The following is an 18,685-nucleotide window of genomic DNA, read 5'->3' on the forward strand; positions in this document are numbered from 1 at the left end:
GATGATTGTGACCCTATTTGGCTTACAGAAGAAAGTAATCATCAATGGGAAAGGATTTCAGAGGACAAGGACTGCAATCTCTTTGGTAAACAATTGCTTACTCTATGTGGGGCCTTTGATTTAGTCATTTGTAATGGATTGACTAGATGGGAAAAGTCTGGTAATTTCACTTGCAATACTTACAATGGAGCAAATGTGGTAGATTATGTAATTTTCTCGCATGGTTTGTGTGAGAAAATGGAGGAAGTTTTGATTGGAAATCATCTGTGGGACTTGAAATCAGATCACAAGCCAATTTTTTTATGTTTCTCTTGGATTGGAAAGAAATAATTAGAGTCAATAATTCAGCATGTCCAACAAAATCTCCTACAGGGTAGAACTCTTTTGATCCTAGAAAATTGTAGTACCTTCAAAATGACGCTAGAGAGGCTCTTCGAGAAGGAGAAAATTACAATTCACAGCGTTCATGGTCATGAATTAACACATTTAATTCAATGCGCACTTGTAAAGTGCAAAAGAGCAAAAATTAGGAAGTCTGAAACAAATTTCTTTCTCGTTAATGCTTGGTTTGACGAGGAATGCAAAAGGCAAGGAGAATGTGGAAAGAGTCAAACAAGGATAATATAAAGCTCAAAGCTTACAAGCAATTATTAAACAAGAAAAATGTTGATTTCATGGTTTTAAGGAGGGAAGAACTAATCTTCCTTGGGAAAAATAATCCCAAATTATTTTTGAAGGAGCTCCAACCGAAAAAGATACAAATTGGAAATAATATTACAGCTTCTAAATGGTTTGACTGTGCAAGACAACTCTATGAGCGGGTTCCCAAGGTTGACCCTCCCCCATTGGTCAACATTGATACTGAACTCTTCACGGTACAAGAGGTAGAGATGGGTATCAAGAAGTTAGGTGTTGGAAAATCAAAAGACATAGTTGAACTCCAAGCAGAATATCTAAAGTGGGGCTCAAAGATTCTTGCACCTCACATTACAAAAATCTTCAACAACATCATAAACAATGTAAACTTTGAAATGGAAACTGATACTGTTACCTGTTTCGTAGAGATAGCAAAAAAGTGACCTAAAGGCTTATTGTATTATAATAGGCTTTCTTATAATACAATAAGCCTAAAAAATGGACTCGTCGAGAAGCTGGAAGCATTTATTTTGAATCTTCATAGAAAAAGGGTCGAATACATCAAGCAGATGAAGAAGAAATCTGTCCCATAGGCTATTTTTATCTTTAGCCTCATGGACGTTAAAAATAATTTCTTTCTTTCTAGGCTTGATTTTGAGAAAATGCACTGTAAATTTGTTAAAATTCATGATATCATTATCAAGTTTCAAAATTTTGGGTACCCTAAAGGTTCTTGATGGTGTTGAATCCATTTCTACTATAAAAAATGATTTAAGCATTGTCACAATCAGATTTCTTGAACAATTACTTGTCGGATTCCGATGAAAAATTCACAGACAAGAAATTCACTATTCAGGCTAAAATGCGGCTTCATTAGACAAAGTCTAAAATTCATCATCAATATGCTTCCTTTACACTGTGAAAACGGGTCACAAGTCACAAAGGCACGAAAATTGTCAAATTTGAAAATTGGCTCTATTTTGAAATTCCAAACCTAATAGCGAATGATCGAGTCCTTCCCCTATTTATACCCCAAATTCCATCCATCCCAATATCACTAGCTCTACTGACCTCCTACCTACATAATGACTTCACTCCTAGTCTTAATTACCGCTGCCGTCATCTAATTTTGGCCATTACCTACAAATGTGTCTGAGAAGCGCCTAAGGGCTCTCGTCACACAAATTACCCAACACCCCACATAGTTGTGCCACACGTCGAAATCCTCCAGATTAGTGCTAGACATCAACCAAGATGACACGTGGGTAAGATGAGACATAGAAAAGTTACAAATCCCCCACTTGCATCCTCGTTCGATTTAATGCGAAATTGTGCAAGTTTCATCAGTGTTCGGGCTACAAAAAGTGTTATGGGGGCCACGAGCCTCGCTACAACAAAGACACTTGCATATTTCAATGCATATGGAAATTGAAATTAATATATTAAAAACTAGTATAATCACATTAGCATATGTGGTTGATACATCTCTATTGATGTTATTTTCATAAAGTGATTGGTGTATAAAAGGCATAAAATGTCATTGATCAATGAATATCAACCACATTTACTGATGTGGTTGTGCTAATTGACGGTCAACATGCATAGGAAGGATTAGTAAACCATAGTTGATCATGGTTGATTATGGGTAAAAATGGTCAATATAGAGTTAATATAGATGACCATGGTTATCCACAACTAATTATAGTAGACTATGATAGAGTATGATTTACTATGATTGTTCATGTTTGACCATGGTTAACTATGGTTAAGTATGTTAACCATGGTTGAAAATGTTGACCATGGATGAACATGGCTTGACAAATTTGACCATATTTTTCTATCATAGATTATGGTCATCCATGTTGACAATGGATGGTCATGATTAACCATTTTCCATCATGATTACCTTGGTTGAGCATGTTTGACCACTCTAATCATGGTTAACCATAATTTTCCATGTTGAGCATGGGTTGACCATGGTTCTCCAATATTGTCTATGGACTATGGTTGATTTGAGAGTGGAATAGGTGATTTTTGCCTCTCTTTCCAAAATCAAATGAAACAAAAACTCTCAGGTCCATGTTGACACTTTGCAAGCATGAAAATGGGTCTCCATAAGAAACATGTTTGTTTAGTGTCCCTTCAGGGATGAATTAGTTCTCATGTGCAAGTTAATCATAATGAACATAACACATATAATTCATGTAAGCATAGAGAAGAGAAACACAATGTTTCATGACAGAGTTCACCCGTCTTGGGCTACATCTGCGGGTCTGTCAACTTGACTAGACCACTCATATTTTAGTGTAAAATTGAAGTACATAAAGCATATTGATGACCATGTGGCTATTTCCCTTTTAAGGAAATTTTCCCCTTCAGAGAACTCTCACAAAAATAACATGACAACCTGCAATCACCATGTAAACTACAACAAAACAAGGAGTCTTATACAAAGACCCTAGGCCTCATCTGAAAATGAGCATACATGCAAAAATAAGGACATAATCCAAGCTTCCTTCATCTTGAAATAGAGAGAGAGAAATATCCAAGAGTTGAACCTTGCAAGTATCAACTACTGCAAATGAATTCTGAAGGTGAAGAAACCCCTACAAGGTCTTCTTCATGCTCAACACCCTCAGAAAATGCTACCAATCCTTGCTTGATACATACACCCCTTAGCCTCCAACCTGCAAAAAGGACATCTAGATGTGCTCAAAACATAAAACAGAGGTCACTAATGGATTCATAACATCCAAAAACCTCTAGGTAGCCTCTTTCTGAGCTCAAATTGGTGAAAAACTCAAAACGTTATGAGCTACAAGCTCATCCATGAACTTAATTGTTAACCATCCTACAATTTCGCCATTCTGGCTAACGATCCTACAATTCCCTCTTGAAAATCGTTGAGCGACAAATTCACCCTCCATAGGTGCAATTTTTTGGGCCATTAAATTGTCCTCTAACCCATTGAGAGCGAAAATCGTGGCCATACAGCCACATAGGGTTGAGGGCTAAGCCTTAACGCTCGCCCCCGACAACCTAGCCCTTAAATTCTGAGCGAAAGGTTACATAGGGTCATGGGTCCATGGGATGGGCCCTTAATGCCCGCCCGACCAATCAGAGCTCCTTTCCTCTTGGCGTGCAAACATGTGTGGGTGCATGTACCCTGGGGCTAGCCCCCTCCAAACTTCCACTTGTGGTCATGTGCTATAGCATGTGATGGTGACTTGGGGCTGGGGCAAGGCCCCGAGCCATTGTCTCCCTCCGCTAGCCCCTTCCCCCATATACAATGTGTGCCCATTCAAATATATGTTGGCCACTATGATTAATAAGGACCAAAGAGCAACATAGTGGTAGGTCATTGAACTTGTGGGCACGAGGTCTCATGTTTGAATCTTGTGGGGTGTTGTTTGACCCAAACCAATATTTTGCATGACACCAGGGTGCCATGTGCCACCATTTCATTTATCCACACAGAAACATCTCAACCAATTAGATTTCACCACATGCCAATGAACAGGAGGATTACACTTAGCAACGTGTGATTGGGTCGTACCCTACACAATCACCTTGCTGACTTAACAATACGAAATCCCAGTCAGTTGTCTATTCAACTGCTCTCCTCAAATTTTTGTTGTTTCACCAAATGGTCAGCATGCGATAACTTGAGCATACAATGTCAAATTGAGGTGAAACGGACGTCGTTGGAATCAAAATGATGAGCACTTTGATTTGGCACTAGTTTCAACAAGTTTTGGGCACTTTCATTTTCGAGCATAAATTTGATCACCTGATTAATGGTCAACTAGAGATGAATATGGTTTGTCATAGTTGATCATCGTTGACTATGGATGACCAGGACTTACCATGGTTGATTATGGTCAACCATGGTGAACAATGTCAGCTATGGTTAATGATGATTGACAATATAAATTGTTGTTATCTACAAGCTAGCATAGTTGACTATAGTCAACCATAGTTAGCCATAGGAAACCATGGTGACCATAGCTAAATATGGTTGACCACATTGACTATGGCTCATAATGGTTGACCATGGTTGACCATGGTGGAATATGGTCACTATAATTAATCATAGATCGTCATATTTTCTCATGGTCAACTAAGGTTAATAATGGTTAACCATGGTTGATTATATGTTGATTATGGTGAATCGAAGATGACCATGCTTGCTCATGGTCGACTAAGGTTGACAATCGTGGACTATGATTACCCATGTTTGACTAAGATTGACATGGATAATTATGGATAATAATGGTAAACCTTAGTCAACCATTATCAACCATGCTTTACATTATAATGTGGATATTTTGCTTGTCACATTTCAATGTTGATTATTGTTTAACACATTGCAATGCAAATTTTGTGTTCATCACATGTGATGTCAATTTTTGTTCATCACATTGTGACACCAATATTTTTTCGTCAAATTACAATGTTGATATTTGTTTCATATATTGTGACATTAATACTTATTTATCATATCGTGATGTCACTTTTTAAACATTGTTGTATACGATCAACTGTGGTTGACTATGGGTGAACATTATTGACCATGGTTGCCATTGTTTACCTATAGATCAATACAGATGACCATGATAACCATGGATTACAATAATTTTCCATAATTGAGCCAGTCTAACCATAGTTGGATATGATTTCATTGTTCAGAAAAGTTATACAACTTATATTAAAAATTAAATATTGAAAAAACTTAAGTATTAAATAAACCTCAAACCTTATTAAATATAAATACTAAACCTTAACCATAAGCCTTAATATTAAAATTACTAATAAACTATATTAATATTAATGTTACCGATATTACTATATTTTACCTTAGTAGTAATATTAATATTATTATTAATATTCAACCTTATCATTGTTATTATAAAAAAAAATTAAACATTGACTATTGTTGCCTTTGGTCAACCATTGTTGACTATAGTTGAATATGGTCAACTAAGTTTAATTGAGGACAATTATGGGTGAACAAGGTTGACCATTTTTTACTGTGGAAAGCATATGGTTGACTATGTTTGACCATAGTTGACTATTTAAACATTGACTATAAAGGTTGACTATGTCATGACATTGTAACATTGGTATTTCTTTGTCATAGTGTGACATAATTTTTTTATATGTGACATTGTGGTGTTGATTTCAATTTGTCATATTATGATGTTGATTTTTGTGTGTTGTTTGTCATACTGCAACATTGAGTTTTGTTCATCACAATTCTTGTTAATTTTTTGCTCAATGAATGTGTTTCCAATTTTGTTCATCACACTGTAATGTTAATTAAATATTAAATAAACATTAAACCTAATTAAATATAAATATTAAATCATATACAAAAACCTTAATATTAATATTATAATAAGTCTTACCGCTATGAATATTAATAATATTATTAACAATAATAATATTAATAATTTTTTAATCCTATTTAAATTAAATATTAAATCAACTTTAAATCTTATTAAACATAAAATTTATTATGAAATCCTATTACATATAATACTTTATTAATAAAACTACATTGAAAATTAATTATACTTTGTACATGGATGTTCATGGTTGACTATGGTTGATTATGGCTGCTCATTGTTATTACTATTATTAAACAACTTTAAACCTTGCCTATGACTGACTAAGATTGATGAAGGTCGTCTTTGGTCAACCATGGTTGACTATAATTTAAAATGCTTGACTAAGGTTGATTTAGGACAACTATGGAAGAAAAATGTTGATTATCATTGACTATGCTAAACGTATGGATGATCGAGTTTGACCATGGTTGACTATTTAAACATTGAGTATAAAGGTTAACTACGAAAGTGTGACCATGTCATCACGTTGTAACTGTGTTATTTCTTTGTCACAATGTGACATCAATTTTTTTATTTGTGACATTGTGATGTTGATTTCAATTCTCCATATTGTGGTGTCGATTTTTTGTTTCACATTGTGACATAGAATTTTTTTTTTTTCCATATTGTAACATTGAGTCTTATTTGGCAAACCTTGTGGATTGCTTTGCTCAACAGACATGTTGCCAATTTTGTTCATCACATTGTAATGCCAATTAAATATTAAATAAACCTTAAACCTTGTTATTTATAAATAATAAATCTTACTCAAAATCTTTAATATTAATATTATTAATAAACCTTACTACTCTGTATATTAATAATATTATTATTATTATTATTAAAAAATGTATTAATCTTATTTAAAATAAATATTAAATAAACTTTAAATCTTGTTAAATATAAGTTTTATCATGAAACTTTATCAAATATAATGCCTTATGGATAAAACTTTATTGAAACTTAATTATACATTGTTTATCGATGTTCATGGTTAACTATGGTTATTCATTACAAACCTTGAGTATGACTGAGTAAGGTTGACTATGATTTCCTTTGGTTAACCGTGGTTGAGTATAATTGAATATGGTCGACTTAAGTTGACTGAGGAAAATTATGGGTGAACAAGGTTAACTATTGTTGGCTATGCTAAACATATGGTTGATTATTTAAACATTAACTATAAAGGTTGAATACAGAATTTTACTATATTTTACTATGTCATCACATAACATTGTTATTTGTTTGTCACAGTGTGACATCATTAGTTTTTATTCGCAGCATTATGATGTTAATTTCAATTCATCATATTATGATGTTGATTTTTTGTTTGTCACATTATGACATAAAAATTTTGTTTGTCATACATTGATTTTTTGTTTATCATGCCTCGTGAATTTTTTTGCTCATTGCATGCAATGCCAATTTTTTTCATCACATTATAATGCCAATTAAATAAAATAAAAAAATTGTAAATCAATCGCTTCTATAAATTCACGACAAATTTACATCATGGTGAGAACGATTTCAAAGTAGAAAATGCCTCACTCCTATCGAATTTGTTGGACGTCATATACAAATAAAAGGAGACAGACATCAACAAAACAAAACTATTAGACCCAATATAAATGGCTCATATGGACCAAATTTGTTCAAAAATAAAAATACATCCCACCCTTATCACTAACCATCCAAGTTGCCAGGATCTTGAATATCAATACCACACTCTCTGGGATAGTGGAATGCTTCATGAACATGGGATTCCATATGCGCCATTCCCCCTTTGAATCTATCCATCCACTCCTAGAGTTGATTTTGACCTCTTTGAAGAAGTCCTGTCTACAGCGAATATGCCACTGATTATGTTGAATGTCATTTAGAAAGTTGATGACATCATTTCATTCATTGTGTCTATCACGTGCCAATTATGCTTCATGAATGTGAGATTCCATATGTGACATTTTCCCTTTGAAGTTATCCATCCACTCCTAGAGTCAGTTTTGACCTCTTTGAAGGGAGTCATGTCTACAGTGAATATGCCATTGATTATGTTGAATGTCATTTAGAAAGGTGATGACATCATTTCGTTCATTGTGTCTATCACGTGCCAATTACGCTTCATGAACATGGGTAGTGGAATGCTTCATGAACATGGGATTCCATATGTGTCATTCGTCCTTTAATGCTATCCATCGACTCTTGGAGTCATTTTTGACCTCTTTGAAGGGAGTCCTATCTACCGTGAATATGCCATTGATTATGTAGAATGTCATTTATAAATTTGATGACATCATTTCATTCATTATGTCTATCACGCGCCAATTATTCAACTATTACTACCACTTGGAAAAATTGATCCTCCAAGAGTTAAATGGGGGATGCAGGTCCACTCACCTAAGAGAGATGCCATGAGGTTGCTCCATCTCTCCCCCTTCGTCTTGCGGGATGACTGGATGCATAGCGCACTTCCCCTTATGTCCCACGCCTCTCCAGGGCCTTCTGCTTTGCCACAATATGGGTACATCAGTGAGGGTTTCTCTTGGTCCCCACCTATTCTGCCAACAAACAATAATGTTGTTTGCACCACAACTATCACCACGATTCTTAGGGATTACAACCTCTCTAATTCCCAAATCCCACCACCACAATGTGTAATTCCTCCGCTCCCCTCTCAACCTCAGAGTGTCTCACCCAAGCTCACAGACCAACCCACACCAACCCCAAGTTAAAACACAGGGTTCTACTCCCTCCACCATAACTGAGCAACACTGGATACTCTACCCACCAACCCAACTAAACGACATTGCGCCATCGAATGAACAACCCAAATTGATAGTTCATCCTCCCCATGACACCGAATAAAGTTAAAAGGGAGCACCCCAAACTAACCACTAGCCTTATTACTCATCCCACACTTTCCTCTAAGAGAAAAGAAAGTCACTGACCATCGAGTAGGAACAAAACCACAATAATTTAAATCCTTTCAACCATATATAAAAGAGAAGAAATAAGGAGAAGGCCCCCAACAGGCTCCATAGGCCCCCTTCTTTAACCTCACCTCCACAATATATTTCCAACCAAACTATGAAAACCGATAACTGAAAGAAATAGAGGACAAGTGAAACAATATTACCGGCGAGGAGGAGTCGGTTGTGTCTCCATTACCCAAGCTGAAAAGGAACCCAACTATGAACCCCACCTCTCATCTCACTAACCCAAGATAGGCTTCAATCTAAAAGATTCAGTGCAAACCAGGAGGCCAAATTGTGTTATGCATTACTAGTATAGCCCAATCCTAGTTGAGCATCCTCTCTCCATAGTTTACTAAACACAATAGCAGGCCAAAGAATGGGAATGGATTGTATGATAAGCTTCCCTACTCTCTTGAAAACTATATTCCCCCGTATGTCTGAAAGCTCATCTACCAACCTTTGTGAATGCACACAAGCACCAAAATCATACCAATTATACATCATATCACCTCCAGAATTTTCTCCCTCGGAGCTCCAAATGATGCTTGCACAACACGCTTCATATTCATTTCTACCGCGTGGAGGAGTTATAAATGCCCACATCCTGGGCATCATTACCAATGTTTTCCACCCACTTTGGGGAAGATTTTTCATTATCTACAAGTGTTTCTAATGTGATAGAGTCCTATAAATCCATAATTAGAGGCCAGCAGGAGGCGATCTCTAGATTTGACTCCTGAATCCCCCAATTTTCTAGCTAATCAACAACCTTGTTTCCTGTTCTCCTAGTATGTGATGTTATGACATATGGGAAAGAGGAGATCAGTTCTAGGATTTGGATTGCCTAACACTCTAGTCCCCAAATTCTTATCACTTTGGAGATGTGAGTGTCATTGATCAACCTTTGAGTGACCTGAATCACCATAAATGAATCTCTTGTGATTTGAAGCATGGGAACTTCCAATCGTTGCGCTAGGAGGAGGCCCTTCTCCAACGCTATGAACTCTGCGGCAATATTGGTCATGAAGCTGCAATACCCTACAAAGATCCCTACCAGATTTCCTTCACCATATCTCAGGATTCCTCCAAACCTGGTCGGCCCAGGGTTACCCTTAGAAGCCCCATCAAAGTTCAGTTTCACAAAGCCCAATGGAGGGGGGACAAAAGTAGAGGGTGAAGAAGGTTCAGTTTAAGTGGTGTAATACCAGTTGAATATTAAATAAACCTTAACCTTATTAAATATAAATAATAACCTTGTTTTAAAATTTTAATATTAATTTTATTAATAAACATTGCTACTATGAATATTAATAATATTATTATTAACAATAACATTAATATTTTTATTAATACTATTTTAAAGTAAACATTAAATAAACTTTAAATCTTATTAAATATAAACTTTGTTATTAATTTGTATTAAATATAATATCTTATTAATAAAACCTTATTGAAACTTAATTATTCTTTGTCCATGGATGTCTATGGTTGACTATGGGTGACTATGGTTCTCCATTATTATTATTATTATTATTATTATTATTATTATTATTATTAAACAATTTTAAACCTTGATTATGGTTGAGTAAGGTTTATTATGGTTGCAACACTAGTATTCTTTTTTGTCTTCTCATGTCAATATATGTCAAGGTCTAGCACAACCAACCTGTTTTTATAAGTTTTTATTTACAAGATGCTCTAGTTAGATGAGGTCTTAGCAACCTCAAGACTCTGAATTTATGTTATTGGTCTAGCTTCCCTTCAAGAATATCAGTAGCAGAAAAATTTTGGCCTATGTAATCCTCATTTGACATAATGCAAAGTGCCTAACTTCAAAAAGAAATGTCTTAATTAATATTCTAATTATCAAAACTTGTACCTCTCAAACATGCTCTTACTAGTTCCAGAAACAATTATAAAGGAGAACATAATACAAACCCCAGAATAAAAATAAAACTCTTGATATTATGGTTTCCTATTTCCTTATTTCAAATATATATTTCTTTCTCCATCCGAGAAAATTTGTGTTGTTCCTTTGGCACTATACAATCTACTCATCTTATATGTTGTTCCAATTTTATATATCATATATCAGGAGAAGCCATCCCAAGGGGTTCATCCAGATAGTGGTGGTGAGTCTGGATTCATTTTTATTGATGGGATTAGACATTATTCTAGGCTTCAAAATTTGAATATATGAGTGTTCAATCTAACTTTGGCTGAAGTGGTTCACATTGTTGTCTCTTTTTTTGTTTGAGTTGGAACAAGTCTATAGAAATCTATTTTTTTTTTAATGCTCAAATGTCGATAGTGAGCCCAAGATATTTAGGGAACTACTGCTCAACACATTATTTAAAATCAATAGTTAGGTAGAGAGCCATTTATTGATATTTTACAAGCCTCAATCCCATGACCTGTGTGTCTAGCAGATGCTTTAGCTAAATGTTCTACGACCTCTTATATATATTGACTTCTTATATATATCATGTCGTAATCATATATTTCTATTTATTTCCGGATATTTAGGCATAATAAGGGTGAATTTAAAGTGTGCACTGAGATGGCTTGGGATTATTAAACATCAGCTAGGGTTTTTACATTTTCCCCTTCACATCCCATTTTTAGGGGTTTTGGGAGGCATATTTTCATGATTTGTTTATGAATTTTATTGAGATACCAGCCACAAATTTAGATTAGGAATATAATAAGAGTTTTCATTTTATGGTTTTGGTTGGCATTCTTCATAATGATGGGATGGATCAAACCTAGGTAGAGCATAACACAATTAAGAGAAGCCTTACCATTGAACCATAATGTTCCTTAAGACATTCTAGAACATAGAAATAAATTTCCTGCTATGAGCATTTTTCTTCTCTGAAAAGGGTGTTGCATCTGCTACATTTGACACATTATATCACAAGAAGGTTTGGGATGAATTTTTCCTACTCCCATGAGGCAGGTAGCTATCATTTTCTAGGATCCAGAGCCGCTAAGTTAGTTGAGCTACACATAACATTTGAACTTTGAAATTTAACAGATTATTTGGGAAAATGGATCCCTTGTTCCCTTAACCCTATGGATATGGAATGGTTTGTTTGAAGCTATGATGGTATTTAACTATATGGCATGTCATTGTCCCTGTGCTTTGAAATTCAGTATGTGAAACCAAAACCATATACAAGTTTAGGTTTATATAATATAACTATGTAATAATGTATTATGGTATAAAGTGGCTAAGTTGCACTCATCCATGGAAATAAATCATTGGCACTCATCTGTGGATCATGATGGAATGAAAATTAGACATAGCCTCATAAACAGTACAAAATAAAAAGAAAGAGAATGTTTCATGTGTGGCAACATTGGATTACAGGAACTCCTGTTAAAATCCAATAGATTTTGTCATTGATTTAAACACCTATTGTAACACCCCTTGTGTTAGCCCCTAATTTTTTAATGATAAATAATGACTTTGATTATAAAATAAATTTTATATTTTCTTTGCCTAAAGAGTTGGATGGACAGATCCACGATCTGAGGGAGAATTGTGAGTGGTGTTGGCTAACATAGATGAACACCCACCACCAAAAAATATGGAAAAGATATGATGTGGTAGAGGAGATGCCCACATTCTTCCATGCTTCCATGACATGAAGAGAAGGGGAAAAAAACAATCCAATGGAAGGTAAGGAGCCTAAAGGAATAGAGGGAATAGACATATGAGAGAATGTTGAAGAGAGAAACTAGCATGGAGCCCATGAGAAAGATTTTTACACGCTAGAGAAAGCCTGCTCAGACTAATGGGATGTGATTTCCAGTATTGATATTTTGGATTTGATGGACTGTGTGTGTCCAAGATTTAAAGATTAGTGGGAGGCTCAAAGGAGGTATTGGGTGATCAGTGTTTGTTGAGATGGCTAATAAACCACTTATTGCTTTCTAAGAAGGTTGATAAACTACTAGGTAGGGTAGTAATTCACTAGGGTACTTGTTGAAAATGGTTGATAAACCACTAAGTGCTTACCAAGAAGGATGATAAACCACTTATTGCCTTCCAAGTAAGCTGATAAACCACCTAGACTATGAGCTACAAGTTCTTTCATTTCTTTCCTTAAGGACACAACTAATAAGCCACCTATAAAGTAAATCCATATTCCTGGAGAAAAGAATTAACCCAATTGAGCCTGGTTGAAATCTGTGAGAGATAAATCCCTCGTATCATGGATATAGCTCGGGGGTGGACAACTGCAAGAAACACTGTGGTGTATATGGCCTGTGGTTGGGTGGAGACTTCAAGTCCTGCCTTTAGTTTCCAGCCATATCTAGCCATTTAGATACGTGTCATGGCTTGTGTATAATTTGAACGAGATTGATTACCATGACTGATATGTTAATGAATAATTGATGGATTTTTGTTATTCCTGAATGATCATTAGAAATGGTTGCATGTCCTTGATGGTAAATATTCCTTGGATGTTCTCTTGACTAAGTTTGAATACTAGTTTTATGTGGATGATATGAATGTTCTTGATTATATATGCAATTGTGACTAGTTGTCTGATGACATGCAGATAACTGTTAATATCATGCTTTGAGGGTTGGCATGATTATAAATTGAAAGGTTCTTTTTCTTGATTAATAATGTTATGCACTATGTTTATGCACAAATGGATATGCATTAAGTGTTGTATAAAAATATTGCAAGAGTTATAGAGCTCTGAGTTAAATTGATGTGAGTGGTTACACCCTTAACTGTCTAGATGGATTATTATTATAATGCATTACCTCTCAGTAAGTCTGATGTCCCTACCTGGGATTTATTCTATGTTTGAATATGAAGTTTTTGTATCGAATCTATAGAGCACTATCAATTATGTTTTGATGCTTGGTTGTAGGCATGTTGATGAATCCATTTATTGTATCATGTCCAAGAATAATGTTTGAAATGTTAGACATTAGAGAAATTTTGAGGTCTAAAATGGGCCTCCTAAGGAATATTATATAATAATAGTGGAAATAATAAAATAATGTTAGGCCCCTATACTACTAGTGTAACCCCTTATTGTTATTAGTACAACCCACTTATTATATTGATGTAAACATGTAGTGCCCATTTTGTTACTATTGTGCCCCATAGAAGCCCACTAATATTAATATTGTGCCCTTACATTATTATTGTTATGTCGGCTCTGATTATGTTATGACCCCTTAGACTCTTATATATAGAAAGGAGGTCTTTTCATTTGTATCATCCAAGAATTGTTCATTTATGTAATGTAAAGAAGGTTGCCCCCTCGAAGAGGCTGAATTCTAAGGCGTTGATCTATCTTTTCTATCTTTTCTTGAGTTGGGTTCATAACATTGGTATCAGAGCTTTGGATTCTAGGGTCATTGTGGAATTTTCGCTATAACTTTTTTTCTGCGATGTTTCAGAAGTTGCAAAAAAACCCATTTTAGAAGAAATCGCGTTGAACCTCAGGTATGAATTTCAGAGCTTTTCGCGCTATATTTGCAGAGATATGATTTTTGCAGACTCCTGAATTACATTCCAAACAAGTGACCTGGGGAAAATCGTCATAACTTTCTCTCTGGGGATCAGATTGAAATTTCGTAAGAAGGTACAGAAAGAGGACGGACTGTAGTTTCTTGTATGCATTTTTCAGATCCAAAGGTCGAAACAGGAACACGTGGCACTTCATACAAGTTCGCTCTTCTGGAAAGGTCTATAATAAAGGCATCTTAGGAGATTATGCATAACTCTTTCTTGGAGAATCCAATTTGGATCGGACTAGTGGCACTAGAAAGAGGTCACAGAGGGCTACTACAGGTTGCAATTTCAGAACTTAAAGATCTGAAAGTACAGAGTTACAGTCGTTTCAAGTTCAAGCTCCTAAAATCAAGAAAAAGCAAGATGAGAAAGTTTGATGGCAAGGATCCGCTAAATTGGATACTTCAGATGGAGCAATATTTTGATCTACATGGTGTACCACTGTTACAAACAATGTAAACTATGAAACGGGAACTGATACTGTTACCCGTTTCGTAGAGATAGCTAAAAAGTGACCTGATTTTGAAAATGGGTGATGCAGAACGCACATGTTTTTTCTAGAGCATAGTTTTTGGCACTTTAGTTTTTTTTATGTACATCACGTTTTAGAATGGTAGTGATTTTCATGCTGATTTTAAAAAGTGAGCATTCTGCATCACACTCCTTTCATAAAAGCCCTGTTTTTTGGCTTTAAATTTTTTAATGTGTAAAATGTAAATAATTATTTAGTAAATTTGATAATTTTTGAAGTGGTCGTTTTCTTCACATTTCCTTGTTTTTTATTATAATTTAAAAAAAAAAAAATCGTGAGGTTTTTACTGTTTTGCATTTTTAAATTAGAAGGTCGATATTTAGACTTTTCGATATTCTACATATTTATACATCCTTAATTAATTTTTCAATCGACATGAAATAATTGTTTCTAAAAAACAATATTTTTTAACAATGGACATAAAAATAACCATTTTTAACATAAATATAACTAAAAAACTACACGTTTTGATAATTTTTTGTTAGAATTGACATGTCAAAATCACAATTTTTATACGATAATTTTAACTAAAAATGGTTAAATAATAGTTTTTTCTATGAATTTCATGTCAAAAAAATAATAAAAATCACTTTTTTTTTTTCAAAAAATAATGATTAACTTAAAAATCAATGCAAAAATCACATATTACCAATATTGAACGTATAACAACCATAATTGAGTGTTTATTCTTCTCATAAAATGTCAAAGTCAAAACATTGCAAAGCTTGATTTACAAGCATAACTTAAATTTAATCAACAATGTCACATAATCCAAACTCTTCGTCCTCTAGAGTTTCATCATTGTCCTCTTCCACAATATTTTCTGTTTCATTTTGCTCATTTTCCTCTTCTAATGGGTCTTTGATGTCTGCGAAACTCCCAATGTATGTCTTTCCAAACATTCCATGTAATCGTGGTTGGGGTTCCTTTGCCTTTTTTGCCACACGTGATTCACTAAAGTCCCCTTTCTTCAACCCAATTTCTTGCATTGCATCTGGAAGAAATTGAAGAGCATTAATTCTTTGCTGAATGAAATTGCACTGTACTGGATCTTTTTCAATTGCAATGCAATTTCTTCCTTTTTGAAGGCAACATGCTAGTGTTGTACCTAATTTTCAAGCACAAAAGAAATAATGAACTAAATTAGTACAATGACATATTAATTAAAAAAATAACATATTGAAATTCAATTCCATATAATAAAACTTACCTGAGCCAGAAAATAAATCCAAAACCCAATCTCCTTCATTTGAACAAATGTCTATAAGATAGTTAATCAATAACTGTGGTTTTTGATAAATGTTAACTATCTCTCCTTTTGCTTCTTTGTCTTCATATGTTAGTTTTCTCACAACAGCATCATAACTCAGTATTTGGCTATGACTCTTTCTGTCTACCCGATTAAAAATCATAGACATATGGCTATCATCTTTTGCCCAACTATCAATATGAATGAACTCACAATCATTTATAAATTGTTGATCTTCATTGTGAAGAAGATTTGGCTTTTCCCTGTAACACGAAATAGTAAAAGTTAAATTAACTTGTACATAAATAAATTTTTCAACATTAATCAAATATACATTTTAAACGTCTTACCATGTAAGCTGCATCCTTGAATTTGTTTTCCCCTTGAAGCTTGACAATATCATTGCCAATTGTGTGTCTGAATGAAATGTCACAAATCTCCATAATGATGATGACGTGACTTCTACAAATCCCGCAACCACTTTACTAAAAGCTTGATAAGTATAAGGGTCACTATCATAGTCAATGTTTGGAATATTGAAACCATGGGGAATATCTGCAATGACTAGGGCATAATCCCTTGTAGGTATGAGTTTAGCAATGTCTTCACAGTCGCCTTGTATTACTTGATATTGAATAGTGTCTAGCCCATTCCAAATGAAATGATTAAGAGTTGGATCAAGTTGAATATCCTTAATACGTTGCTTCCTCAGTCTTTCGATCTTTATATTTTCGATAAAGGTTTTGAAACTATCTGGCACTCCATTATCATCCTTCCTCATCTTTTATAAAATAAACAAATATATGTGTAAGTTATAAATTAAAAATAGTACACAGGTGAATAAAAATGAATGTATAAATCAAGATACCTTTTTAAATGCAAGATAAAAAGATTTTAATGTTGATGTAGAACTTGCATCTGGATAGTTGCGTACGACATCATCCCAACTATCTTCATTCAACAATCTAACCATTTGTTCTTGAATTTTCATGTAAACTTTGTGACTGCATAGATAAAGTAACAAAAAGTTAATATAATGATATGTATAACAAATACTACCAAGAACAGCATGTTTTATTTAAAATATAATTATAATCTAGAAATAAATAAGAATATTTCAAGAAACTTACTTTTGAAATTCTTCAGACATTTCCTCCATTGATAATTCCCCTGACCTCACACGAGATAATATTGTTTTGACAATTTTCTCATCTTTCACTCCTTGCATCACCCTCCAAGGTGTGATAGTCATATCGTCTGGAAGATGCTTCATTTCAGGAGCTAATTTACTGTTGCCACATATGAATGGCTTAGACATTTTGACCTTCTGATTTTTAATGGCAATGTCTTCCCACATGCCAAAAATCTCATCAATCAACCTCCAAACATCTCCAGTTCTAAATGCCAATTGGAAAATGTTATCAACACCTCTGAATAAATCACTATGTTTGTTGCCCTTTCCACCTTTTGAATTGGTTTTCTCTTCAATTTGATATCCTATTTCCATACAACATTCCTTTTGGAACTCTGCAGTAACTTTTGTCCTATCCCCACCACATTTTTCTTCAAATTCACTATGAATAAATCTAACCCTTTGGATGAAAGTCATAGACATCCTATATTCATTATCTGAATTATGATCCCATGCCACTAACTTTGCTTCTGTATCAGATAAACCAGTGTAAATGATACATTTCATTGTTTCAAAACGTGGGTTATTAGGATATTCCTCCATCAATTGTCTTTGAGCTTCTACAGAATGGTTCCCCCCAAGAACATAATAATTGTATTCAAAACATTTTGACTTATCAAATGCTTCTTTGTTGGGAACTTGAAGTGGATCAACAAGAAGCACATAACTAACCACATGAGCATATGGATTGTACCTCATCAATGTCTTCAAGTTGTGAACATGTAGATGATGTGGCTTTCTAACTTGATATTGACATTGTCCTTCACTTGCTTTATAGGTTTGCCTGACATTAAGCTGAAATGTGCGACCACCATCAATTAAGTTTCTCTTTGTCAAATTCTCTCGAATGACATTTTGTTTTGTTTTGATAATGCCATCTTCTAAATCAGCTCCTGGTGTAATGATTTCTCTGCTTTCTTTTGAAGTTTCACTAGGTTCTTGACTGCTGGTAATGACTGCTTCAAAATCATCAACTCTACTTTTCTTGGTCATAACATTCCCACCAGAGTTATTCTTGGGCATTGTTACTTTTGGATTTTTATGGCTCTTCTCAATTCCAATGTCATCTTCAGTAATGACAACATATGTTTCATCGTCAATTTCAACTTCATCGTTCTCAAAAGTAACTTGTTTACCCTTGCTAGATTTATCCACCAGAGACCTTT

The sequence above is a fragment of the Pinus tabuliformis genome, chromosome J (assembly GCF_031772625.1).
Source record: "Pinus tabuliformis cultivar Carrire ecotype Pingquan chromosome J, CPIR1, whole genome shotgun sequence".
NCBI lineage: Eukaryota > Viridiplantae > Streptophyta > Pinopsida > Pinales > Pinaceae > Pinus > Pinus tabuliformis.